The sequence below is a fragment of the Lepus europaeus genome, chromosome 16 (genome assembly GCF_033115175.1).
Source record: "Lepus europaeus isolate LE1 chromosome 16, mLepTim1.pri, whole genome shotgun sequence".
Taxonomy (NCBI): domain Eukaryota; kingdom Metazoa; phylum Chordata; class Mammalia; order Lagomorpha; family Leporidae; genus Lepus; species Lepus europaeus.
In genome coordinates, this window is record NC_084842.1 from 58,222,435 (window position 1) to 58,249,325 (window position 26,891).

A 26,891-nucleotide genomic window follows, 5' to 3' on the forward strand; every position below is an offset into this window, starting at 1 on the left:
CAAAAAACTGATCATAACATTACACAGAAGTAATCAGAAGCAAATGCATGAACTAACGAAATCCATACATGACATGAAAGAAAATGTCACACATAAAATTGAGATCTTAAAGAGAAAGGAAAATGAAATCTTAGAAATGAAGAATTTAATAGAATAAATTAAAAATGCATTGGAAAGCCTTAATAACTGAATCAGTGAAAACAGAAGAAATATTTGACTTAGAAGACAAATCGTGGGAAATTATATAGCCAAACAAAAAAACAAGAAAAGGAAATAAGAAAACTAAAAACACGGTTAGAAATCTACAGGATACTATCAAATGACCCAACATATGGATTCTAGGAATTCCTGAAAGCATGGAAAGAGAGAAAGAATTAGAAGGCCTTTATAGTGAAATAATAACAGAAAAGTTGCCTAATTTGGAGAAAGGAAGGAACATCCAAGTACAGGAAACACAAAGAACTCCTAATAGACATGACCAGAATAGATCTTACCACAACATACTGTAATCAAACTCTCCACAGTAAAACATAAAGAAAAGATTATAAAATGTGCACTAGAGAAACACAAGATTACTTTCAGAGAACCTCCAATTAGACTCACAGCAGACTTCTCATTAGAAACTCTACAGGCTAGGAGAGAATGGCAAGATATAGTTCAAGTCTTAGGAGAAAAAAACTGTCAACCCAGAATACAGTAATCTGCAAAGTTCTCATTTATGAATGAAGGTGAAATAAAGATATCCAAAACAAATAGAAACTGAAAGAATTTGAGAACACTCACCCAGCCTTGCAAAAGATGCTTAAGGAAGTGCTGCACACAGAAATGCAGAAACATGGTTATCACTATGAAAGAAGATAAAGGAAAAAATCTCCCAATGAGAGTACAAAGGAAATCCAAAGTAAAAAAAAAAAAAAGGAGTATTTATGGAAAAATGGCAGAGCAAAGTCAATACTCATCAATAGTCACTCTGAATGTAAACAGTCTTAGTTCTCCAGTTAAAAGACACAGACTGGCTGAATGGATTAAAAAACAAAACTCATCTAAGTGCTGCCTACAAGAAACACATTTTATCCACAAAGATGCATACAGACTGAAAGTGAAAGGATGGAAAAAGATATTCCAAGCTAAAAGAAATCAAAAAAGGAGCTGGTAGGCCGGCGCCGTGGCTTAACAGGCTAATCCTCCGCCTTGCGGCGCCGGCACACCGGGTTCTAGTCCCGGTCGGGGCGCCAGATTCTGTCCCGGTTGCCCCTCTTCCAGGCCAGCTCTCTGCTGTGGCCCGGGAAGGCAGTGGAGGATGGCCCAAGTGCTTGGGCCCTGCACTCCATGGGAGACCAGGAGAAGCACCTGGCTCCTGCCATCAGATCAGCGCGGTGCGCCGGCCGCAGCACGCCTACCGCGGCGGCCATTGGAGGGTGAACCAACGCCAAAAAGGAAGACCTTTCTCTCTGTCTCTCTCTCACTGTCCACTCTGCCTGTCAAAAAAAAAAAAAAAAAGAAAGTTTATAGCAATTGGTGCCCACATCAAGAAATTGGAATGTCATCAAATAAATGAGCTATCAATGCCATCTCAAGGATAGAGAAAAACAGCAACAAACCAAACACAGAACTAGTAGGAGAAAATAAATAATTAAAATTAGAGAAGAAAACAACAAAATTAAAACAAACAAAAAAAAAGATTAGCAATTTGAAGAGTTGGTTTTTTGAAAAAATAAATTAAAACTGACACACCATTGGCCCAACTAACTGAAAAAAGGAGAACTAAATTGATAAAATTGGAGATGAATAAGAAAATGTAACAACAGACACCACAGAAATAAAAAAGAATCACCAGAAATTACTACAAAAAGCTGTATGCCAACAAACTGAGAAACCTGGAAGAAATGGATAGATTCCTGGACACAAACAATCCACATAAACTGAGCCATAAAGACATAGAAAACCTAAACAGACATGTAACCAAGGCAGAAATTGAATCGGTAATAAAGACCCTCCAAACAAAGAAAAGCCCTAGACCAGATGGATTCAGTGCTGAATTCTACAAGACATTTAATGAAGAACTAACTCAAAGCCAAAATTAACACATGGGATTACATCAAACTGAGAAGCTTCTGTACTGCAAAAAAAAAAAAAACGGGAAAGTGAAGAGGCAACTGGCAGAATGGAAGAAATTATAGGCAAACTACACAACTGTTAAAGGATTAATAACCAGAATATATAAAGAGATCAAGAAACTCAATAACAAGAAAACAAACAACCCAGTGAAGAAACGGGCAAACGACATTTTTCAAAGAGGAAATCCAAATGGCCAACAGACACAGGAAAAAATGTTCAGGATCACCAGCCATCAGGAAAATGTAAATCAAAACCACATTGAGGTTTCACCTCACCCCAATTTGAATGGCTTTCATACAAAAATCAACAAACAACAAATACTAGCAAGGATATAGGGAAAAAGATATCCTAATCTACTGTTGGGGAGAATGTAAATTGGTAAAGCCACAATGGAAGACAGTAGGGAGATACCTCAGATATCTGAGTCCTACCTTATGACCCAGCCATCCCACTCCCTAGAATTTACCCAAGGGAAATGAAATCAGCAAATAGAAGAGTTATCCAAACCCCCATGTTTATTGCAGCTCAATTCATAACAGCTAAGACATGGAATCAGCCTAAGTGTCCATCAACTGAAGAATGGATAAAGAAATTATGGGTCACGTACACTATGGAATACTACAAAGCAGTTAGAAAAAAAAAAAAAGAAATCTGGTCATTTGCAACAAAATGGATGAACCTGGAAAACATCATACTTAGTGAAATAATCCACTCCCAAAGAGACAAATACAACTTGTTCTCTCTGACCTGTGACAATAGAAAACACCTAAAAGGCGATCTGTAGAAGTAAAATTGACACTTTGAGAAGCAATGACTTGAACAGCCTTTGTCTTGACTGCTGAGGAACACTTTATTTTTTTCTTCATACTACCTGTTGAACTCTTTACTTAACCTAGAGTTAATAATATGTGTATAAAGTCAATTGAAAATAGATCTCAGGGGGCGGCACCATGATGCAGTAGGTTAATCCTCCACCCGCGGTGCCGGCATCCCATATGGGCACCAGTTCTTGTCCCGGCTTCTCCTCTTCCAATCCAGCTCTCTGCTGTGGCTTGGGAAAGCAGTAGAAGATGGCCCAAGTCCTGGGGCCCCTGCATCCATGTGGGAGACCCAGAAGAAGCACCTGGCTGCTGGCTTTGAATCAGCACGGCTCCAGCCATTGTGGCCATTTAGGGAGTGAACCAATGGAAGGAAGACCTTTCTCTCTATCTCTCCCTCTCACTATCTATAACTCTACCTCTCAAATAAATTTTAAAAAAATTTAAATTTTTTTTTAAAAATTAAAAAAAAAGGAAAAAAGAAAATAGATCTCAGTAAAAAATAAGACTGGGAATAAGAGAAGGAGGAGAACGAGGGGTTGGGAGTATGGGTGGGAGGGTCAGCATGGTGGGGAGAATCACCATGAAGTGTATGAAGTTTGTAACTGTAAAGCTAGATAGTTCTGCATAGATTCCTACAGACTTACTTCTAAGGATACAGTTTAAAAACTTGCTTTGGGGCCCCAAATCCCTTTAAGCTAAGTGATAAAAATACCATCTTAAGTGTTAAAGTGATCATATGGATAGGATTAAGGGTTTGGTAATAATAATAGACAGAATTAAAAAGGACTGAATGCTCAAACATGGGAAGCAGTCCACAGAGCAGACTCACACACAGAATGACAATCACTGTAAATAGCACTCTGATCTCAGAATCAGCCCTTAAGGCATTCTGGTCTGGCTGAAAAGCCTATGAGAGCATTTCAGGCATGGAAAGGCAAGACTTGTGGCAAAAAATGTCCTACATAAAGGACCTCAGTGGGTCAGACCCAAGTGGAAAGAAACGATCATCAAAGAAGGAGGTACTTTTCTCTGATGGGAGGAGAGAACTTTTACTTTGCTTATGGCCTTGTCTAAATACTGACAGAGTTTGTGGATTCAAAAGGCTTCCATAGCCTAGGCAGCTCAAGAGCCTCGGGTGGTCAAGGATGTCATACGTAAGAGTGTTGTTAAATACACAAGAGTCACTGTGGCACTAACTAGCCCATGCTGAACCTCTGTCCTCAAAGAGTTGTATTATAATTATGTCTAAGTGTTTGCAAAGCATGTATCATTCTTGGGTGCTTCTTTAAAGGTAATTAAGTTTCTAAAAAAAAGAAAAAGTGAAATTAACTTCAAGATGCAATGGCTTTTAACAGCTCTTGTCTCGACTGTTGAGGAACAAGTTTCTTTTGTTTTATTATTTGATTTTTGGGTTTTTTTTCTGTGCAAATTGTTAAACTCTTTACTTAGTACAGAGCTGGTCTTCTGTGTATAAAGTTAATCAAAAATGGATTTTAGTGGAGAATGGGAATGTGAGAGGGAAGAGGAAGAGGGGGGAGAATGGGTTGGAAGGCAGGTATGGTAGGAAGAATCGCTATATTCCTAAAGTTGTACTTATGAAATGCATAAAGTCTGTATTCCTTAAATAAAAGGTTTCTTTGGGGGGAAAATAAATAAAAAAATAAAATTAAAAACAAAAGCAGTAGCATTTCTCACTTGAATTTCTTTTTTTAATATGTGAGTCTTACCAGCTTTACCAAAATATAGGGATGGAATTGTGGTACAGCAGGGAAAGTTGTCTCTTAGAACCCCCGCATCCCATTCCAGAGTGCTAGTTAGCATCCCAGCTACTCTGAAGCACTTGGGCCATCATTTACTGCCTCCCAGGGATGTTAGCAGGAAGCTGGTTCAGAAGCAGAAGTTGGAATCAATCTCAAGCACTCCAATTTAGGAAGCAATCATCACAAACAGTAGCTTAACCCATTGAACCACAACACCCACCTCAAAAAATAACATTTTAGAAGTAGAGAAACACTCATTAAATGGGAAAATTGGTACTACAATACAGTTCTATGAATCTTCTGAATCAACATGTTTTTTACCACCATAATTTCTAAGCCATAAACTGTTTTAGAAATTACAATAACAAGGCCGGCACTGCGGCTCACTTGGCTAATCCTCTGCCTGTGGTGCCAGCACCCTGGGTTCTAGTCCCAACTGGGGTGCCGGATTCTGTCCCAGTTGCTCCTCTTCCAGTCCAGATCTCTGCTGTGGCCTGGGAGGGCAGTGGAGGATGGCCCAAGTGCTTGGGCCCTGCACCTGCATGGGAGATCAGGAGAAAGCACCTGGCTCCTGGCTTCGGATGGGCACAGAGAGTCAGCAGTAGCGGCCATTTCGGGGGTGAACCAACAGGAGGAAGACCTTTCTCTCTGTCTTTCTCTCTCACTGTCTAACTCTGCCTGTCAAAAAAAAAGAAATTATAATAACAAAATCCATGATTACATTTTTCTTCACATTAAAGCTTTTTTTTTTTTTTTAGATGTATTTATTTATTTGAAAGGCAGAGTTAGAGAGAGGCAAAGGGAAAGGCAGAGAGATTTTCCATCTGCTGGTTCACTCCTCAAATAGCTGCAATGGCTGGAGCTAGGCCAATCCGAAGCCAAGAGCCAGGAGCTTCTTCTGGGTCTCCCATGCGGTGCAGGGACCCAAGCACTTGAGCCATCTTCTACTGCTTTCCCAGGCCATAGCAGAGAGCTGGATAAGAAGTGGAGCAGCCGGGTCTCAAACCAGCGCCCTTATGGATGCTGGCACTGCAAGCAGCAGCTTTTACCTGCTAGACAGCAGCACAAGTCCCTCTCATGAAAGCTTTTAATTCACTCCAATATGTAAATAAAAACTTGAAAATATATGTGTAAAATGTTATACTTTACAGCGTTAATACTTACCGTCTGTCTGGCATTGATGCTATTAACGTGCTTAGTAAGGCCACGGTTGATATCCACAAACTCGGCAATTCTTTCTACTATCCAACATGTCTTCTTACTATAAAATAAAACATATATTAAAGGCATGCTTGTATCAAATTATTATCCTAAATTAACGTAGAATCCAAAATAAATGGAACATTTGTAATATAAACACACAAAGTATTCCAAAAAGAAAACCACAAAAAAAACAAGACCTGGAGGCAACTATCACACTCTGAAAATAGTTAGACAAAAGAATTAAGCACTCACTCTGCATTTTAACACTACTTCCAGATTAAAAAACAGCCCTAATCACATAAATAAGACCAAGTGTCTGCTAATAATAATTGATAGAATTAAAAAGGAGAGAATGATCCAACATGGGAAGCAGAATACACAGCAGACTCATAGAGTGACAAATGCCCTAAAAAGCACTCTGGCCTCAGAATTAGCCCTAAAGGCATTCAGATCTGGCTAAAAAGCCCAGGAGAGCATTTCAGGCATGGAAAGCCAAGACAGGATCTAAATGAAATATCTCTGTGAGATCCTGGTGGAAAGAAGGGGCCATCAAAGAAGGAGGTACCTTTCTCTGAAGGGAGGAGAGAACTTCCACTTTGACTATGACCTTGTCTAAATAAGATCGGAGTTGGCGAACTCAAAAGGCTTCCATAGCCTTGGCTACTCATGACAAGAGCCTCGGGTGATCACTGACATCTTAAATAGGCAATTCATGACAAGAGCCTCGGGTGATCACTGACATCTTAAATAAGAGTGTCATTGTTAAATCAACAACAGGAGACACTGTACACTAGCTCCCCATATAGGACCTCTGTCCGTGATGTGTTGTACTATGAAAATTGACGGTAAAACTAGTCTTCAAACAGTACTTTATACTTTGTGTGTCTGTGTGGGTGCAAACTGTTGAATCTTTACTTAGTATAGAGTTGATCTTCTGTATATAAAGATAATTAAAAATGAATCTTAATGAAGAATAGGATGGGAGAAGGAGTAGGAGATGGGATGGTTTGGGGGTGGGAGGGCGGGTATGGATGGAAGAACCACTATAATCCAAAAGTTGTACTTAACAAAATTTATATTTATTAAATAAAAGCTTTCTATTAAAAAAAATATTAAAAAAAAAAAAAAAAAACTGGTGCCGGCGCCGTGGCTTAACAGGCTAATCCTCCGCCTTGCGGCGCCGGCACACCGGGTTCTAGTCCCGGTCGGGGCATCGGATTCTGTCCCGGTTGCCCCTCTTCAGGCCAGCTCTCTGCTGTGGCCCGGGAAGGCAGTGGAGGATGGCCCAAGTTCATGGGCCCTGCACCCGTATGGGAGACCAGGAGAAGCACCTGGCTCCTGGCTTTGGATCAGCGCGAAGGAAGACCTTTCTCTCTGTCTCTCTCTCTCTCACTATCCACTCTGCCTGTCTAAATAAATAAATAAAATTATTTAAAAAAAAAAAAAACAGCCGCAGTCTGGGCCAGTATTGTGGCACAGAAGATTAAGTCACTACTTGCTACAATAGCATCCTATATCTGAGTGCAGGTTCCAACCCCAGCTGCTCAGCTTCCAATCCTGCTCCTTGCTAATCCACCTGGGAAAGCAGCTGAGGACTGCCCAAATACCTGGGCTCCCACCACTCACGTAGAAGATCCAGATGGAATTCCTGGCTTCTGGCTTCGGCCTGGCCCAGTCATGACCCTTGTGGCCATTTGGGATGGAAGATCGCTTCCTCTCTTTCCGTCTGTCCCTCTGCCTTTCAGATAAATTGAAGGGGGGGAAAAAGCCACTAAACCAGTAAATCAAGTAAAGCAGAGTTGTCTAAATAGGATTGTTGTAGCTTCTTTCTGCGGTTGATCCAATTGAATATAAATTGGGAATAGTCCTTAGGGAAAAAAATAAAGTTTAAATAAGAAAACTGTAAAGACTAGCCTGGTTGTTATGGAAAACCTTGTCTCTACAGAGGCAGCTAACTACCAAATTTAAAAGAAATAATAGAGAGGCTAGCACTGCGGCATAGCAGGTTAAGCTGCTGCCTGCAGCACTGGCATCCCATATGAGCACCAGCTAGGAGTCCAGGCTGCTCTACTTCCAATCCAGCTCCCTGCTAATGCACCTAGGAAAGCAGCAGAGGACAGCCCAAGTGCTTGAGCCCCTACAAACACATGGGAAACCCAGATGAACCTTCTGGCTCCTGGCTTTCAGTCATTTGGAGAATGAACCATCAGATGGAAGACTTCTCCCTCTCTCTGTCTCTCCCTCTCCCTCTCTGTAAGTATGCCGTTCAAATAAATAAAATAAATCATTTTAAAAAAAGAAAGAAAGAACATTATTCATAAATATCTGACTGAGAATCATGGATGAAAAGGGGGGGAAAAAAATCACATGATGTGTATGTGTGTGTGTGTGTGCATGTATGTTGGTCTTGCTTTGTTAGAATTGTCCTATTCCTTAAACCAGGTATTGGTACTTCAAGAACCCCCTTTGGTCCACTATCAGCCAAACCCCCAGCCTCTCTTCTCCTCTTGCTCCTCCCACCCTGGCTCAGCAACCCACGGCTCAGCCTATCCCTAACCCCCAGGACCCATCTGGTCTGTGATCCTTTCATCTGTACAAGAGAAGATTGAAACTGGCCAGGGCCACAGCTCACTAGGCTAATCCTCCACCTGCGGCGCCGGCACCCAGGTTATACTCCCAGTTGGGGCACCGGATTCTGTCCCGGTTGCTTCTCTTCCAGTCCAGCTCTCTACTGTGGCCAGGGGAGGCAGTGGAGGATGGCCGAGGTCCTTGGGCCCTACACCTGCATGGGAGACCAGGAGGAAGCACCTGGCTCCTGGCTTTGGATCAGCGCAGCACGCCAGCCACAGCACACCGGTCGTAGTGGCCATTTCGGGGGTGAACCAACGGAAAAGGAAGACCTTTCTCTCTCTCTCTCTCTCTCTCTCTCTCTTTCACTGTCTAACTCTGCCTGTCAAAAAAAAAAGAGAGAGAGAAGATTGAAACTAAAAACGAAAAGAGAAAAAAAAAAGCAAAAGTGTATGATAATTTTACTTTTTATCACTCATTTTAACGTCACAACAAAATAACAATACATCAGGAAAATGCTAAAATCATTAAGCGAAAAGTTGATAGAAATTACCTGATGTCAAAAGCAACATCCCACTAGATGGAAACAAAAAGAAAAAAATGACTTCACAATGAAATGATGGGCTGTCGCTACCTTAGCTTGATGATCAAAACAGCAGAATTAGACATTCTATGTTTTTCAACATTCTTACAATATGAAGTAATCTTCCAGGGCCAACACTGTGGCTTATCAGGTAAAGACGCTGTCTGTAGTGCTGGCATCCTACATGAACACCGGTTCAAGTCCTGGCTGCTCCACTTCTGATCCAGCTCTCTGTTATGGCCTGGGAAAGCAGTGGAAGATGGCCCAAGTCCTTGGGCCTCAGCATCCACATCAGAGACCTGGAAGAAGCTCCTGGCTCCTGGCTTCAGATCGGCCCAACTCTAGCCATTGCGGCCATTTGAGGAGTGAAACCAGCGGATAGAAGACCTGTCTCCTTCTCTCTCTCTCTCTCCTCTGTAACTCTGCCTTTCAAATAAATAAATAAATCTTTTTTTAAAAAAGTAATCTTTTTTTTGTTTAAGCTGAGTCAACTTATACCTTTGGATTTAACTAACAGTTTATAACACACTAAGGAAGAAGTTTTACTACACCTTGAATAAACAATCAGTCATGCAAAATGCAATAAAATCTCAGGGCTTGTAAGCTGACATGGAAGAGGAAAGAAGGCAGAGAAGGAAGTAAGTGGGTAGGAAAGACAGGACTATACTAAAAAACAAACAAACAAACAAACAAAAAAAAAAAAAAAAACAAGAAAAACTGGGACAGGTGTTGTGGTGCACTGTAAGTCACTGCTTGGGATGCCTGCACTCCACATCAGAGTGTCTAGACCAACTTCCACCTTCATTCCAATTCCAACATTAATGCTTATGTGCACTCTGGGAGGCAGCAGGTCAAGTACTTAGGTCCTTGCTACCCACAGGAGAGACCTGGACAGAGTTTATAGCTCCTGGCTTCAGCCTGGACTTGCCAAGGCCATTACAAGTATTTGAGGAGTGAATCACAGGTAGAATATCTGTCTCCCTCTTCCACACTCTGTCCTTAAATAAAGAAATATATAAATAAACAGATGAAATAGAACAAAAAAGACAATGACAAACAGAAATCCTGGGAAATGAACTGAATGTGATTACAGCAACACAGTCATCGACTCTGTGTCCCTGACAAAATAGCTTTACTGGAAATGGATAGCTTCTGAAACTATGTGTAAAATTCTCGGGGCCAGTGCTGTGGTGCAGTAGGTTAATCCTCCACCAGCAGTGTCAGCATCCCATATGGGCACCGGTTCTACTCCGGACTGCTCCTCTTCTGATCCAGCTCTCTGCTATGGCCTGGGAAAGCAGTAGAAGATGGTCCAAGTCCTTAGGCCCCTGCACAAGCATGGGAGACCCGGCCATTTAGGGAGTGAACCAGGTTTGGATCGACACAGCTCCAGCCGTTGCGGCCATCTGGGAAGTGAACCAGCAGATGAAAGACCTTTCTCTCTGTCTCTCCCTCTCACAGTCTGCAACTCTACCTTTCAAATAAATTTTTAAAAAATTATCTACCAGGTACCTGAACTCCCCAATAACTCATTGTGCATAAGCAAGTATAATATCCATTTGCCCTATTCATCCACTTCCTTCCTCCCAAACACCATGCACCAAGAAATCTTCTACTCTCTCCTTTCTGTCTTTAAAAATTCTAAGACATGGGGACCGGCACCATGGCTCACTTGGTTAATCCTCCGCCTGCGGCGCCAGCATCCCATATGGGCTCAGGGTTCTAGTCCCGGTGGCACCTCTTCAGCTTTCTGCTGTGGCCGGGGAAGGCAGTGGAGGATGGCCCAAGTGCTTGGGCCCTGCACCCGCATGGGAGACCAGGAGGAAGCACCTGGCTCCTGGCTTCGGCGCAGTGCGCCGGCCGTAGCGGCCATTTGGGGGGGTGAACCAACGGAAGGAAGACCTTTCTCTCTCTCTCTAACTCTGTCAAATTAAGAAAAAAAAAAAAAAAATATATATATATATATATATATAAGACATGGGAATGGCATTGTGGGTAAAGTCCCTGCCTGTGGCACCGGCATACCCAGGGGTACCGATTCGACACCCAGTTACTCCACTTCCAATCCAGCTCCCTACTACTGTGCCTGGGAAAGCAGTGGAAGAGGTTTCAAGTACTTGAGTCCCTGCACTCACATAGGAGTCCCAGAAGAAGCTCCTGGCTCTTGGCTTTGGCCTGGCCCAGCCCTGAGTGTTATGGCCATTTGGGGAGTGAACCAGCAGATGGAAGCTCTGTCTCTCATTCTCTCTCTCTGTAACTCTAACTTTCAAATAAATAAATAAATACATCTTTTTAAAAAATTTCTAAGATATTCGATTCCCTACATTGGAAGAATTATCTAGAAATTTTATTTTCTCAATGCACCTAGAATCGATAATGATCAGGAGAGTTGTTAAATCATACTAAACAGGGCCAGCGCCATGGCTCACTTGGCTAATCCTCCATCTTCGGCGCCGGAATCCCATATGGGCATCGGGTTCTAGTCCCGGTTGCTCCTCTTCCAGTCCAGCTCTCTGCTGTGGCCCGAGAGGGCAGTGAAGGATGGCCCAAGTGCTTGGGCACCTGCACCCGCGTGGGAGAGAAGGAAGAAGCACCTGGCTCCTGGCTTTGGATCGGCATAGCTCCGGCCGTAGCGGCTATTTGGGGGGTGAAGCAACGTAAGGAAGACCTTTCTCTCTGTCTCTCCCTCTCACTTTCTATAACTCTACCTCTCAAATAAAAAAAAAAAATCATACGAAACAAACCTCTAATGTTTCCTATATTGTTTTCAGTTTCTTAAAGTAAAGCGTAGTTTACATTTGTTGTTCCAACATTGTACTTTTTTTTTAGATTTATTTATTTATTTCAAAGTCAGAGTCACAGAGAGAGAAGAGAGGCAGAGAGAGTGAGAGGTTTTCCATCCGATGGCTCACTCGCCAACTGGCCGCAACAGTGGGCTCTGCCGATTTGAAGCCAGGAGCCTCTTCCGGGTCTCCCACGTGGGCGCAGGGGCCCAAGAACTTGGGCCATGCTCTACTGCTTTCCCAGGCCACAGCAGAGAGCTGAATTGGAAATGGAGCAGCCGGGCCTTCAATCAGCACCCATATGGGATGCCGGTGCTTCAAGCCAGGGCATTAACCCGCTGCGCCACAGCGCCAGCCCTCCAACACTGTACTTTCTATTGACTGCTTGACCCAATGCAATCATCTCCCAACATCTACAGTAGTCCTTCCTTATCCACACTTTTACTCTGCACATTCAGTTACCAAAACTCAAGAGTATCAGAATGAAAATACTAAACGGAAAACTCCAGAACTAAATAGTTCATACGTTTATTCATTTATTCTTCATCTACTGCAAGGCGAAGTGACAGAGACAGAGACAAAGAGATTTTCCATCTTCCATCTTTCATCTGCTGGTTCACTCGCCAAATGCCCCCAATAGCCAGGGCTGGGCCAGGTCAAAGCCAGGAGCCCAAAATTCCATCCACATCTCCCACATGGGTATCAGGGTCCCAAGCACACACTGCTGTTTCCCAGGATGCATTAGCAGGAAGTGGATCAGGGGCCAGTGCTGGGCCTCTGCCTGCGGCACTAGCATCCCACATGGGTGCTGATTCAATTTCCAGCCGATCTACATCCAATCCAGTTCTCTGTTAAAGGCCTGGGACAGCAACAGAAGACAGCCAAAGTGCTTGGGCTCCTACACCCATGTGGGAGACCGAAAAGAAGCTCCAAGGCCCTGGCTTCTGATGGACCCAGCTCTGGCCATTGCAGCCATTTGAGGAGTAAACCAGCAGATGGAAGACCTCTCTCTCCTCTCTATCTCTCCCCTCTCCCCCCTTTCTGGCTTCACATAAGCCCAGTTTCAGCCATTGAGGCCAGGAGTGAACCAGCTGATGGATAATCTCTGTCTCTCTCTCTGTAGCTCTGCCTTGACTTTCAAATAAATTAATTAATATTTAAAAATAAATAAATAAAAGAAGGGACAAGGCAATGTTGAGGGGTCGGCACTGTGGTGTAGTGGGTAAAGCCACTGCCTGCATATGGGTGCCGATTCGAGTCCTGTCTGCTCCACTTCCAATCCAGCTCTCTGCTATGGCCTGGGAAAGCAACAGGAGACGGCCCAAGTCCTTGGGCTCCTGCACCCGCGTTGGGGACCCAGAAGAAGCTCCTGGCTCCTGGTTTTAGATCGGCTCAGCTCTGGCCGTTGCAGCCAACTGGGGAGTGAACCAGCAGATGGAAGGCGCTCTCTCTCGCTCGCTCTCTCTCTGCCTCTCCTTCTCTCTTTGTGTAACTCTGACTTTCGTTTTTTGTTTTGTTTTTTTTTTTTAACTTTTTTGACAGGCAGAGTGGACAGTGAGAGAGAGAGACAGAGAGAAAGGTCTTCCTTTTGCCGTTGGTTCACCCTCCAATGGCAGCCGCGGCTGGCGCACTGCGGCCGGCGCACCGCGCTGTTCCGAAGGCAGGAGCCAGTTGCTTATCCTGGTCTCCCATGGGGTGCAGGGCCCAAGCACTTGGGCCATCCTCCACTGCACTCCCTGGCCACAGCAGAGAGCTGGCCTGGAAGAGGGGCAACCGGGACAGAATCCGGCGCCCCGACCGGGACTAGAACCAGGTGTGCCGGTGCCTCTAGGCGGAAGATTAGCCTGTTGAGCCACAGCGCCGGCCGTAACTCTGACTTTCAAATAAATAAATAAATCTTTTTTTAAAAAAAATACAATGTTGAAGATAAAGTCAGCAATAGCATCCATCTGTGGAAAAAAATTAAACTTGTTTGTGCCCTAATTGAAGACCAATTTTTTTAAATTTATTTTATTTATTTGAAAGGTTGAGTTACAGAAAGAAAGAGGGAAAGACAGACAGAGATTGATGTTACATGGCTGGTTCACTCCCAAAATTGCCGCAATGGCTAGGGATGGGCCAGGCTGAGTTTCATCCTGTACCACATGCGTGCAGGGGCCCAAGGGCTTGGAACATCTGCTGCTGCTTTCCCAGGGGCAGTAGCAGGGAGCTAGATCAGAAATGGAATAGCCGGGACTAAAACCAGGGCCCATATGGGATGCCTGCATTGCAGGCAATGGTTTAACCTATTATGCCACAACACCTGGCCCCAAAGACCAAAAATCAACAACACAAACAACTGCTAACACCAGACATCTCAATTTGTTCAAGTTACACAATTCTGACTGAAAAAATTAATGTAGAGCATTACAGTTCAATGGCTGACAAAACTGTTTTGCCCTAATCCCCTGCAGACAAGCGCTTTCAATGGAAATTTAAATACATAAGATCAAATCCTAAAACATTTATTCAAAGAACTGGAGTAGGAGGTGATATATGGCTTTACCAGTACAATCCTGAAAACAAAGCACATAGCAATGGCTACGAAGAAGTAGAAGTTATCCAGTCAAAGCAAAAGTGGATTAGTCAAGAGCAAAGGTCACACAGCAATAGCTTTTACTTTCAAGACAGCATCTTAACTTACATTTTTTAAATTTATTTGAGAGACATAGAGAAACAGAAAGATCCCATCTTCTGGTTCACTCCTTGAATGCCCACAAACAGCTTGAATCCAACCCAGACCTCCCACGTGGATGGCAGGAATCCAATCACCTGAGTCATCACCATCACTGCCTCCCAGGGTCCACCTTAGCAGGAGGCTGGAATCAGGAGCAATGGCTGGAAGCTGAATCTAGGCACTTCAATGTGGGACATGGGCATCCTCACCAGAGTCCTAACCACTAGTGCAAATGCCAGCTCTAATAGCAACTGTTTTTTTGGGATGCATGAGGCTTTTGTTTGCTGACTTTCTGGAGAGCCAAAGAACAATAGCATCTACTTACATGGAGGGTGTCAAGAGTTCAGCCAAAACTTTAGCAGAAAAATGCCCAGGAAAGCTTCACCAGAGTCCTTAGCCACAACAACACACCTGTTCACTGCTCTCATAAAACAAGTGCAATCTTGAGAGTATAGATGGAGATCATTAGGCATCTACTTTACAGCGCTGATTCAGCTCTTTTTAACTATTTTTCTTTGTAGTCTTCAAAAGTCTTTAAAGACTCATTTTCTTCAATTAATAATGTAAAAAAAAAAAAAAAAGTATATAAACACGGTTACATTCCCAGGACCCAAGCTTCCTTGAACAGGGACTAAATAGCTGGCATCATCACTTACAAAAGTATCTTGATCTTGATGCAGCTTATGTTAAAAATTACAGTTTATATTTTTTATCTTTTAACTTCATTTTCCATGAACTTTTTGAAGTGCTTTCATACAAGAAAAAACACAGCATATAGACAGGATACTATCTGCAGTCTTGGAACACATGCCCTGCAGGTAAGTGGACAAGGGCTACTGTAATTTTTCTCTGGCTACCCTTGCTCGATTTCGAAGAATTTCTTTTCTGCTCACTTTTTCAATGTCATTGCTTCCTCTGGGTTCTTTAAAAAAAAAAAAAAAAAAAAAAAAAAAAAAACCAGACTGATTTATTTATTTGAAAGTCAGAGTTTCAGAGAGGCAGAGGCAGAGAGAGATCTTCCATCCAATGGCTCACTCCCCAGATGGCCGCAACAGCCAGAGCTACACCAATCTGAAGCCAGGAGCCAGTCTTTCTGGGTCTCCCATGTGGGCACAGGGGCCCAAGGACTTGGGCCATCTTCCACTGCTTTCCCAGGCCACAGCAGAGAGCTGGATTGGAAGTGGAGCAGCCGGGTGCAGAACCAGCACCCATATGGGATGCCGGCACTGCAGGCGGTAGCTTTACCTGCTACACCACAGCACCAGCCCCATTCCCCTGGGTTCTGTCCCCAACTTTTTGTTCCACTTACTTTTTCTAGGTACATCTAAACTCAGGGCTTCAATACCTGCAAGTGTCACTCCAGCCAAGAATTCTTTCCCAAACTCCATTACAGTTAACTGCCTGAGAGACAAATGCATTTGGATAGTCAAGCCTGAGAAGTCCAGCTTGAAAATCCTTCACTGATCCTCTACTGCTTTCAAGATCAAGTTCCAATTTGATTCTGTTAAAGTCTTATTTATTTATTTGAAAAGTAGAATTACACACAGAGAGAAGGAGAGACAGAGAGAGAGATTTTCCATCTGATGGTTCACTTCCCAAATGGTCACAATAACCAGACCTGGGCCAGGCTGAAGTCAGGAGCCAGGAGTTTCTTCCAGATCTCCCACATGGATGGCAGGGGCCCAGGCGCTTGAACAATCTTCTGCTGCTTTCCCAGGCATATCAGCAGGGAATTGGATCAGAAGTGGAGTAGCCAGGACCCAAACTGGCACCCATTTGGGATGCTGGCACTGCAGGTGGCAGCTTATTTGGCTGTGCTATAGCATCAGCCTCTAATCTGATTTCTATGACCAAGGCTAGGTATTCTCTATTCACCTATAGCTTAGTATCTGTTTCACAAGGAAGGCCATTTCTTATCTCTGTGCCTCATATATGCCCTGCCCCTAGCCCACCTACCAAATTCTACTTAATCCTACTTTTTCTTTTTTTTTTTTTTTTTTTTTGACAGGCAGAGTTAGACAGTGAGAGAGAGAGACAGCGAGAAAGGTCTTCCTTCCGTTGGTTCACCCCCCCAAGTGGCTGCTATGGCTGTTGTGTTGCGGCCAGCGCGCTGCGCCGTTCTGAAGCCAGGAGCCAGGTGCTTCCTCCTGGTCTCCCATGCAGGTGCAGGGTCCTAGGACCTGGGCCATCCTCCACTGCACTCCCAGGCCACAGTAGAGAGCTGGACTAGAAGAGGAGCAACCGGGACAGAACTGGTGCCCCAACCAGGACTAGAACCCGGTGTGCCGGCGCCACAGATGGAAGATTAGCCAAGTGAGCCGCAGCGCCGGCCAAACCTACTTCTTGAAAGACAGAGTTACAGAGAGTGAGAAGCAAAAATAGAGAAATCTCCCCTCTGCTGGTTCATTCCCCAAATGGCCACAATGGCCAGGACTGGGCCAGGTCAAAGCCAGGAGTTTCATCTGAGTCTCCCAAGGACTTGGGCCATCTTCTCCTGCTTTCCCAGGCACATTAGCAGGAAGCTGGATCAGAAGTGGAGCAGCCAGGACTCAAACCAGTGCCTTATGGAATGCTGGCACTAAAGGTAGTGGCTTAACCCAATGCACCACAGCATAGGCTTCTTAATTCTACTTATTGACTTAACTTTCCTTCAGAAGTTTTTCACTATCCCAAAATCTGAGTTAGACAGAGCTTCCACTGTACCCAGGTATACCTTACTCTTAGCACCTACTTGTCTAGATTACTAGTCTGGAAGCATCACAAGGTATGTGCCTTATTTAGCAAATAAGGGCCCAATACGTATTTCTTATATGTCAATACAAACTAAAGTCCAAAAAGGCTTCTTAGTTCTTCCAAATTTTGGACTTACCAGTTCAGCATCTGTAATACTCAGGTCCATAACACAAAGCACCTCTTTCCCATGAATAAAGCTTCTGAAAAACAGATTCATAATCAGAAGGATGGCTAAGAGTTACAATAAATATCTTTGTGTCTACCCAGAACTCTTGCCCCTCCCATACCATCCTGTTTTCTGATAACAGATCCTGGCCATGTGATTAATCACATCACATGACCTAAGTCAAACTAAGCATAGTTTCTCATCCCCTCAATTGTAGGAATTGATGAAGGGATGAAAATGTGACTAAATCCATCCAGAGCCTATGACATAAGATTCTAAGTAGATAAGCCAATGAAGCAAGGACCAGGTACCACCATATATAGAACTATCTAGAACTGTACAGGAATAGAGCCCATATATACAGACTAGGGGCAAGTTCCCAACCTAGCTCCTCACGGCTATCTCTATCCATACAATTTCTGCTCTATAGTTATGTGAACAATAGCTTTGCCTCCCACAGGCCATTTCAAGTTGAATTTCTGGTATCTATACACCAGAAGGTTCTAAGTTATAAACAGAGAAACTAAATAGATAGAAATTAGATGTCAAAAGATATTTCTCATGCAGGCTATAAAAAGACATAGGATGCCTTTCTTGACTTAGAAAACATTCATTTGTCAAAAACAATGTCTCTTTACTTTCCCTATGAGGTAAATCACAAAATTACTATTTAATTCCATTTTAAAAATTTATTTATTTATGTGAAGGCAAAATTAGAGCAAGGCAAAGAGGCGGAGAGAGAGTTCTTCCATCCATGGGTTCACTCCCCAAATGGCCACAATGGCCAGAATTGGGCCAGGCCAAAGCCATTCAGGTCTCTCCCATGGATGAATGAGCCAAGGCACCAAACAGCTGGGCCAACCTCCGCTGCCCTCCTAGGCCCATTGGCAGGGGGCTGGCTGGATCAGACACAGAACAAGCTGTGTCAAACTGGCACATATACGGGATACTGGCATCACAGGCAGTGGTTTAACCTGTTGCACCACAACACCAGCACCTAATTCCCTTTTTTTTTTTTTTATTTTTGACAGGCAGAGTGGACAGTGAGAGAGAGACAGTGAGAAAGGTCTTCCTTTTGCCGTTGGTTCACCCTCCAATGGCCGCCGCGGTAGGCGCAGTGCGGCCGGCGCACCGCGCTGTTCCGATGGCAGGAGCCAGGTGCTTCTCCTGGTCTCCCATGGGGTGCAGGGCCCAAGGACTTGGGCCATCCTCCACTGCACTCCCAGGCCACAGCAGAGAGCTGGCCTGGAAGAGGGGCAACCGGGACAGGATCGGTGCCCCGACCGGGACTAGAACCCGGTGTGCCGGCGCCGCAAGGCGGAGGATTAGCCTGTTGAGCCACGGCGCCGGCCTCTAATTCCCTTTTAATACACTCCATGCAGATTATATCTCAAGACAGCCAATTTACTTCTTTCCTTCATTACATTCTAACCAGTACATGGTGAGATGACAAATAAGCCCATACAACATGATTAAGAGAACACAGTGTCACTCTCTCCCTCTCTGTGTCCTGATCTCTCCCCGAGCTCTCTTCTTCGGCCCTTCCCTCCGGTCTGTTGGTTTTCCCCACCAATAAACCCTTTCCCCTACTCCAGTATTTGGTGTGTTTTGTGGTGGCCTTACATTGGTGCCATGACTCAGACCCAGGCTCCTCCAGTGACTTTGCTTTCCCTTCAGGGATTTTTTTTTTCTTTTTTATTTTTGACAGGCAGAGTGGACAGTGAGAGAGAGACAGAGAGAAAGGTCTTCCTTCCATTGGTTCATCCCCTCAAATGGCTGCTACGGCTGGTGTACTGCAGGCGGCGCACCGCGCTGATCTGAAGCCAGGAGCCAGGTGCTTCCTCCCGGTCTCCCATGCGGGTGCAGGACCCAAGCACTTGGGCCATCCTCCACTGCACTCCTGGGCCACAGCAGAGAGCTAGACTGGAAGAGGAGCAACCAGGACAGAATCCAGGGCCCCAACCAGGACTAGAACCCGGGGTGCCGGCGCCGCAGGCAGAGGATTAGCCAAGTGAGCCTCGGCACCGGCCATGAAAGACCTGCAGGAATTAGCAAAAATGAAAGGAAGGAAGGAACCAGGGAAGGTATTCCAGACCAACAAAAGCTTCTGCATTTGGGCCTAGATTTAATGAAGTTAGCATCTGAAGGAAGAAATGCAAATAGCTGAACAGAGTCACACACTGAGAGAAGAGGAAGAAAGTGACAGGAGAATGAAGAGGGAAATATACAAGATATATCATGTGGATCCTGAAAGACGAATCAAGAAGTTCGAACTTTATCTTAAAGGCAATGGAAAACTGAGAAAAAGATTTCAAGCAGAGGAGTCACGTGCTCAAATGTGTTAGATAGATCACTCTAGTTATGGTGAAAAAAATGCATTAGAAGCAAGGATAAGTCCCAGCTGCTCAGCTTCCGATCCAACTCTCCACTAATGTACCCAGGAACCAGCAACAGATGGCTCAATACTTAAACCTCTGCTGCCCATTGAAAAGTACCAGCTTTGGCCTGGCCCAGCCCTAGCTATTGCTGCCATCAGGAGAGTGAACCCGCTGATAGAAGATCTCTGTTTCCCTCTCTGTGTGTCACTCTGCCTTTCAAATAAATAAATCTTTTCTTTAAAAAAAAAAATCTAAGGATGACCAGTTAGAAGGCTACTGCAGCAATCCAGGTGAACTATAACACTGACCATGGAGTAGGATGGTAGCAGCAGAGACAGAGAAAAGAAACAGATTCAAGAAACTAAGGAGAAAGAATCCAGTAGGGTTCGCCAATTAATCAGAATATATATAAAAGGAAAAAGAAGGCCGGCGCCGTGGCTTAACAGGCTAATCCTCCGCCTTGCAGCGCCGGCACACCGGGTTCTAGTCCCAGTTGGGGTGCCGGATTCTATCCCGCTTGCCCCTCTTCCAGGCCAGCTCTCTGCTATTGCCCGGGAAGGCAGTGGAGGACTTGGGCCCTGCACCCACATGGGAGACCAGGAGAAGCACCTGGCTCCTGGCTTCGGATCAGCGAGATGTGCCGGCCGCAGCGGCCATTGGAGGGTGAACCAACGGCAAAAAGGAAGACCTTTCTCCCTGTCTCTCTCTCACTATCCACTCTGCCTGTCAAAAAAAAAAAAAAAGGAAAAAGAAGTTGTCCAAGTTTCTGCAAGCTACTATTAGTAGCACGTACCACAGGGAACTTCAGTAAGTTCATGGAGGAGCAGGCACTGGGTCTGACAGTTAAGATGCCCACATCCCACTTCAGAGTGCCTCAGTTTGACTCCAGGACTGGCTCCTAATGCCAGCTTCCTATTAATGCAGACCCCAGGAGGCAACAGTGAGAACTCCCAAGTGGGAGTTTGAGTTCCAGGCACCTGGTACATAGAAGTTCCCTTTTTCCACCAAGTTTCTGAAGTATCCTAATACTAACTCTTACCACACAAGCTTATCCAATCTTCCCCAAAAAAGACGGAAAAGAGGCAGAGTTTGTTTTATTTTATTTATTTTTTTTTTTGTTTTGGGGCCAGAAGAGTTGATGTAACTACAGGCTTGGACATTCTGAGTCTATAGTAAACTACAGGAACACCTAAATAGATAGATCATAAAGACAGAAGACAGGAGCCTAGCGAGGGGGAATATTTTTAAACACAAAATACCTCTGATTCAGGCCAACATTTATTCAATACCTATATATCTGCAGAGTGTTGGCAATGGTGCTAAGCCACAAAAAGGACGGAAGGAGGAGAGGGATGGAGGGGGGAAGGGAGAGAGGGAGGGAAGGAAGGAAAGGGAGGGGAGGAAGGGAAAGAGATAGGGAGGGGGCGAGAGAAGGAGAGGAGGGAGGGGAGGGAAGAGAAGAAGGGAAGGAGGAAAGGAAGGAAGAAGGCAGAGGAGATTCAGCCCCAACCTACAAGCAGCACATAGTAAATGGAAGAAGTGGCACAATGCTTGAGCCGGTGTTGTGGCACAGCAGGTTAAGCTGCCATCTGCAACACAGGCATGCCATATGGGTACTGGTTCATGTCCCAACTGCTCCACTTTCAATCCAGCTCCCTGCTAATGTGCCTGGGAAAGCAGGGGAAGAGGGCCCAAGCACACGGGCCCCTGCACCCATGTTAGAGACTGGGATGAAAGAAGCTCCTGGCTCCTGGCTTCAGTCTGGCCCAGTCCCAGCCATTGCACATATTTGGGGAGTGAACCAGCAGACTTAAGATCTGTCTATCTCTCCCTCTAACTCTGCCTTTCAAATAAAGAAATAAATCTTGAAATAAAAAAGTAGCTCAAGACATTGGTATGTACAAATTGGAAATATACCAAAGTTTCAAAAATAATACAAAGAAATAAATAACGATCTCTGCTTTAGGAAGGAAAGAAAAAAGAGTTTAGGGCAAATACTGTCTACATCTTACAGTAAGTAGGTTAGCAGAGAGTGGGAGAGGACAGGCAGGGTAGAGAAGAAGAGCTCCAGACAGAAGAAACAATAACTCAAAGACAGAAGAGAATTTAAAAAGCAAAACAAAAAACAGATGCCTTGCTTTGGAACAGAAAAATCAAACATTATTCATGTCAATCTCCAAACAAACTGTTGAATTTAATGAACAGAGAAGACTTCTCTGTTACAAAACAAAAGACATTTGGAGAGATCATCCTACTAAAGCATATTATTGAAAGTAACAATGAATGTAAGTGCTATGGCTACAAAAATCCAATAGAAGATGAAAGAACTACAAAGAGAATTCAAGAGTCCAGCATTTGGTATAGCAGTTAAGACATTACTTGAGATGCCTACATCCCATATTGGAGTACCTAGGTTTGAGCCCTAGCTCCACTGATTCACCTTCCTACTAATGCACACACCAGGAGGCAGCAGGTGATGACTCAAGTTGGGTCCCTGCCACCCATGTGTGAGACCTGAATTAAGTTTCTGGATCCTGGCTTTGACCTGGCCCAGTCCTGGCTATTGTGGGCATCTGCAGAGTGAACCAGTTGATAGAAGACCTCAGTCTGTCTATGTCTGTCTCTCTCCCTCTGTCTCTCTACCTTTCAAATAAATATTTAAATTTTTTTTTAATATTGCAAAAGCCAGAAATGGTCCTAACTGTATCATAAAACTTAAATAAGTCAGGATTTCTAAATCAAGAAAAAAATTTTTTTAATTTTTAAAGATTTATTTATTTATTTGAAAGGTAGAATTACAGAAAGAGAGAGAGAGAGAGAGTCTTCCACCTGCTGGTACACTCCCCAAATGGCTGCAACAGCCAGAGCTGGGCCTATTTGAAGCCAGGAGCCAGGAGCTTCTTCCAGGCCTTCCACACAGGTGCAGGGACCCAAGGACTTGGGCCATCTTCTACTGCTTTCTCAGGTCATAGCAGAGAGCCAGATCCCAAGTGGAGCAGCCAGGACTCGAACCAGCACCCATATGGGATGCCAGCACTGCAGGCGGTGCGGCACTGCAGGCAGTAGCTTTACCCCCTACGCCACAGTGCCTTTTAATAAAGTGTCAAAATTATTTAATAGTGGGGCGGGCGCTGTGCTAGAGCAGGTTACACTGCCACTTGCCAGCCTGAATCTCATGTCAGACAGCCAATCCAGCTTCCTGCAAATGCATCCTGGGAGGCAGCACATGACGGCTCAAGTGCTTGTGCCTCTGCCACCCACATGGGAGACCCAGATGGAGTTCCTGGCTCCTGGTTTTGACCTAGACCAGTCCCAGAGGTTGCAGACATTTGGGGGGTGAACCAGGAGATGGAAGAGTCTCTCTCTCTCTCTCTTTGTTTGTTACTTTGCCTTTCAAACAGATGATAATAACTATTTTCTTTAAAAAGAATGTCATTCCCTACCGTTTTTTAAAATTTATATAATAGTAATGTACAAAACAAAGCAGCTTCACATCTTATTGTAAAATAAATTAATAAAGACTTAAGTTTAGGAACAGTAGGAAATAACTGATTTTCACATCTGTACAACAGGACATTTGTCAACTTAGAAGAATGAAGAATGATAAAGGACTAGAATGATAAATGGCTGTGAGTATAAAGGTTTAAAATGTCTGATAACTCAAAACAACCAAAAAGCAACCACAAACTAAAGAAATACAGTTTCTAGAAAAAAAGACAATAACAGCCATATACCTGGAACTTGGACAGTCTTAAGAAAAACAGCTCAACAGATGATCAAAAGATACAGATAAAAGCCCACCGTTTCCATAACGTCCAGAACTTTTCTCTCTATTCCAAGCAACTAAAGTCAACAAGTACCCAAACTGACATTCCGTGTGCCCATCTGCAGGGGCTTTTATGGTTGTGGTTGTGTTGTTGTTGTTGTTGTTCTGTGGTCTGTTTCATGAACTAAAACTGTAGCCTCCTTCCCTTCCCACCGTCTCCACACCCCTCCAGCAACAGCACTTAGATAATAAAGGCACAGAGCCTAAAAATCGCCTTCACTTCAGCCCTTTCCAAAATAAACAACTAAGGAGATCAAGTGAACCACACTCATCAAAACACACAACTGCAGGTTAAAACAAAACAAAACAAAACACCAGGAGAGGCAGCTGCGGGGCTTCATTGTTTTCGGAGAGGCCAGGTTCGTCGCCAGGAGCCCCTGCTCCGGCTCAGCCAATCGCCGCCGGTCTCCGGGCAAGCAGCGCCTCCTGATTGGCTTCGAGACGCCGAGTAGAAAAACCAGCCAATCCCGCCTTCCAGTCACAACTGCGCCATGGATCCCGTACAACCACTGCATGGCGAGAGTGTGTACAAACCCGTCCGCGCCGCCCAGACCGGCGCCTGGTTCCAAAGACCGCCGGCCGAGGCTGCCCGCACCCCAGTCACCCACGTTTGCCAGATGGCTCTTGCTCGGGGAGAAAACTGTTTTAAGTCAGCGTGGAGGGGCAAGCGGTGCCCCTGCTAAGATGCCTCACTCCACGCAAGGCTCATCTCCAGGAGAGCGCCAAGAGGGTCCCGCGGAGCAGGGCTCAGGGAGGGTCCCAGCGAGGGCCAGAGTCCCCGAAAGGGGTCGGGGGTGGGGGGGGTCGAGGCGACCCCAGGGGAGCGCGACGTCTCCCGCAGGATCCGAACCCGGAACGCGTGGAGTGAGTGGCTGTGCGTTGGGGCTGGAAGGAGTGAGTACATAAACAGCTCTGCCCGCACTCCGTGCTCGGGAACGTGGCCTGAAGTTCTCAGAAGGCGACGCCGCCTGGGAAACACCGAGGGCGCCCAGAGAGGCGCAAGGTCAAGTCCCGGCGGGAACCACCAGGGAGAGGCCCCGGGGGCCGAGGAGAGGGGGTGTGTCGGGGCCTGACGGCCCGCCGGGCGGAGAGGCCCGGGAAGCGGCCGCGGCCCCCGCCTCCGCCCGGCCTCCGGCTGCGCGCCAGGGCCCGCCTCTCGCCGACGCCTCACTTCCCCTCCGTCCGGGCTGCGGGGCCCGCGGACCGGACGCGAGACGGCCCGCGCCCGCCCGCCCGCCCGCCCGCACGTTCGCGGCTTTGGGTCTCGCTCGCAAGCGCTCGGGCCCTCGGCTTCGTCGCCCCGGGACCCCTTCCCAGCCGCCCCCCGGCTCCCACCCCCGGGGGCCCTCGCCTCAGACCCGCCGCCCGGCCGCCCCCACCCGCCGCCCTTACCTGCTCCCGGAGCGGGCACAGGGCGTCGAGGCCGGGGCCGCGTCGTCGAGTGAGCGACGCGGCGGCCGCGGGGTCCGCAGCCCTTTCCCGCCGCCGCCACTGCGCTCTCCGGCGCGGCGCAGGGCTGGCGAGCTGGGGCGGCCGAGGGAGGGGAGACGCGCGGCGGGCGCGCCCGGCGGGGAGACACTGCCGCTCTCCGTCCGGCCGGGGAAGAGCAGCCTCGCAGGAGCCAGCCGCGAGAGGGCGGGTGGGCGGCCGAGTGGGGAGGGTCTCGGGGAGTCGGTAATGGCTGCCACGTCGCCCAGGTGGATCGCCGCCCTCCGCCCTTCCCGCCGCGACCTCTGGTTCGTCCCAGAGCTCCGCCGGGGCGCGTCGGCCCGCCCCGCGGGGCTGGCCTGGGCGACCCGAGCCCCGCTGGCGCCGCCACCTCGCGGGCTCCCTCAGGAGCGCGCGTCCCGGCTCGACCGGTTCTGCGGCATCGGACCCCCGGCCGCAGGCGGTGCCCCGGCCGCAGGCGGTCCCGCGGGGGAGCGAAAGCCGCTTTTCTGTGTGTCTGGTTCTGGGAGCAGGCAGGAGCCAAGGGGCCCGGAGTTTGTGCCCCCCCCAAAAAAAAAAAAAAAAGCGGCGCGGTCAACCGCAGCTGCCTCTGGCCCTCCTCGCACTCTCTCTAGCCCGAAAACCAAAACAAACACAAGGTCGAACTGGCCGCTCGAGGCGAGGGAGGAAACGAGAGCCGGGCCTGGCCCGCGGGCGCTAGTTGGAGGGGAACGGAGGGCAGAGCACGGCGACCTCCGCTCTGCCCGGCGCGGGCTGCTGGCGCGGGGCCCCGAAGGCCGGGGCGGCGGGCGCTCGGCCGGCGGCCTCGGCGTGGCCGCCCCGAGCCCGGCCGGGAGACCAAAGGGCCGGCGGCCGCCGCGGGCCCGGACGAAGGCTGCGGACGCTCGGTGCGAACTGGCTGGCGGAGACCCAGAAATGTGTGCACGCTTGCTGGGAGGGCCGCGGGCGCTGGCCTTTGCCCCGCTTCGGAGCTGGAGTTTCGGGTGCCAGGGGAAAAAAAAAAACAAAAACAAAAACACCACCACCAGTTTCACGGTGTTCTTTCTCTGTTGCCGTCGCTGTTACTAGCCCGTCCCCCACGCCTGCTCTATTTTTCTACCCCCTCAACGGCTCTCCTTGGTTAAGTGTTGTGTGCTCTTAAATATTTAGTGTCTGAAAAGTACGCCGATTTTTGCCCTCGCTTTTTGGGATTTGGTGGTGGTGGCTTTGCCTGTCTCGGCCTTCCTCTGCTCCCTCCCTTTGCGATTAATTTTCATTCTACTTTCAGTGTTTATCATAGAGACACGCAAAGTATTCCTTTGCGTGAAGAAAGCATTACCTGTCAGTGTTGTTATGGTAACTGCTTTAAACCTAGAGTGAATTCGAGGAGAGAGCAGGTGAGTTTTTTCTTCGTTTAGTGCTAACTGGAACACCTACTCATACTTAATGAGAACATTCTTTTTCTAGAAACCACTAATATTTCAGCAGAGACCTAAGGATGGCAAATCTGATGAAATTACCAATCCAGAGAAAAATTCAAAGGGGGAAAGATTTCCCTTTGTATTTATTTTTGGTCTTTTTATAGATCCCTTGAGTTCCAGTGTTAAGAAATGACTATGCAAACACCTTTATTAATACTTTTATCAAATTTAAAAAGACAAAAAAAATTGTTATAACCCAGACTCAAGATATAAATAGCTGTTGTTGAGAACCTAACATTAACTCTGCCTCTAAACATCCATTAAAGGAGACTAATAACTGTAATATATGGCACTTTCGAAATGAAAGAACCCTAGTAATTATAAACT

General features: G+C 46.3%; 1 protein-coding gene across 8 annotated transcripts in view; it reads right to left on the bottom strand.

Moving 5' to 3' along the window:
* Nucleotides 1-25,134, bottom strand: part of N4BP2 (NEDD4 binding protein 2) — a 116,690-nt gene extending 91,556 nt beyond the window's left edge. For 5 of the 8 annotated variants that reach the window (XM_062213809.1, XM_062213802.1, XM_062213807.1 and 2 more), the window contains exons 1-3: nt 25,048-25,134; nt 17,422-17,485; nt 5,864-5,960 (exon numbers count right to left, since the gene is read on the bottom strand). The gene's annotated coding sequence lies outside the window, so the exon portion shown is untranslated. Of the gene's footprint in view, nt 1-5,263; nt 5,336-5,863; nt 5,961-9,023; nt 9,047-17,421; nt 17,486-25,047 lie in introns of those variants that run through there. The other 3 variants (XM_062213803.1, XM_062213804.1, XM_062213805.1) reach the window with 3 other exon arrangements.
* Between the last annotated feature and the right edge of the window lie 1,757 nt (nt 25,135-26,891).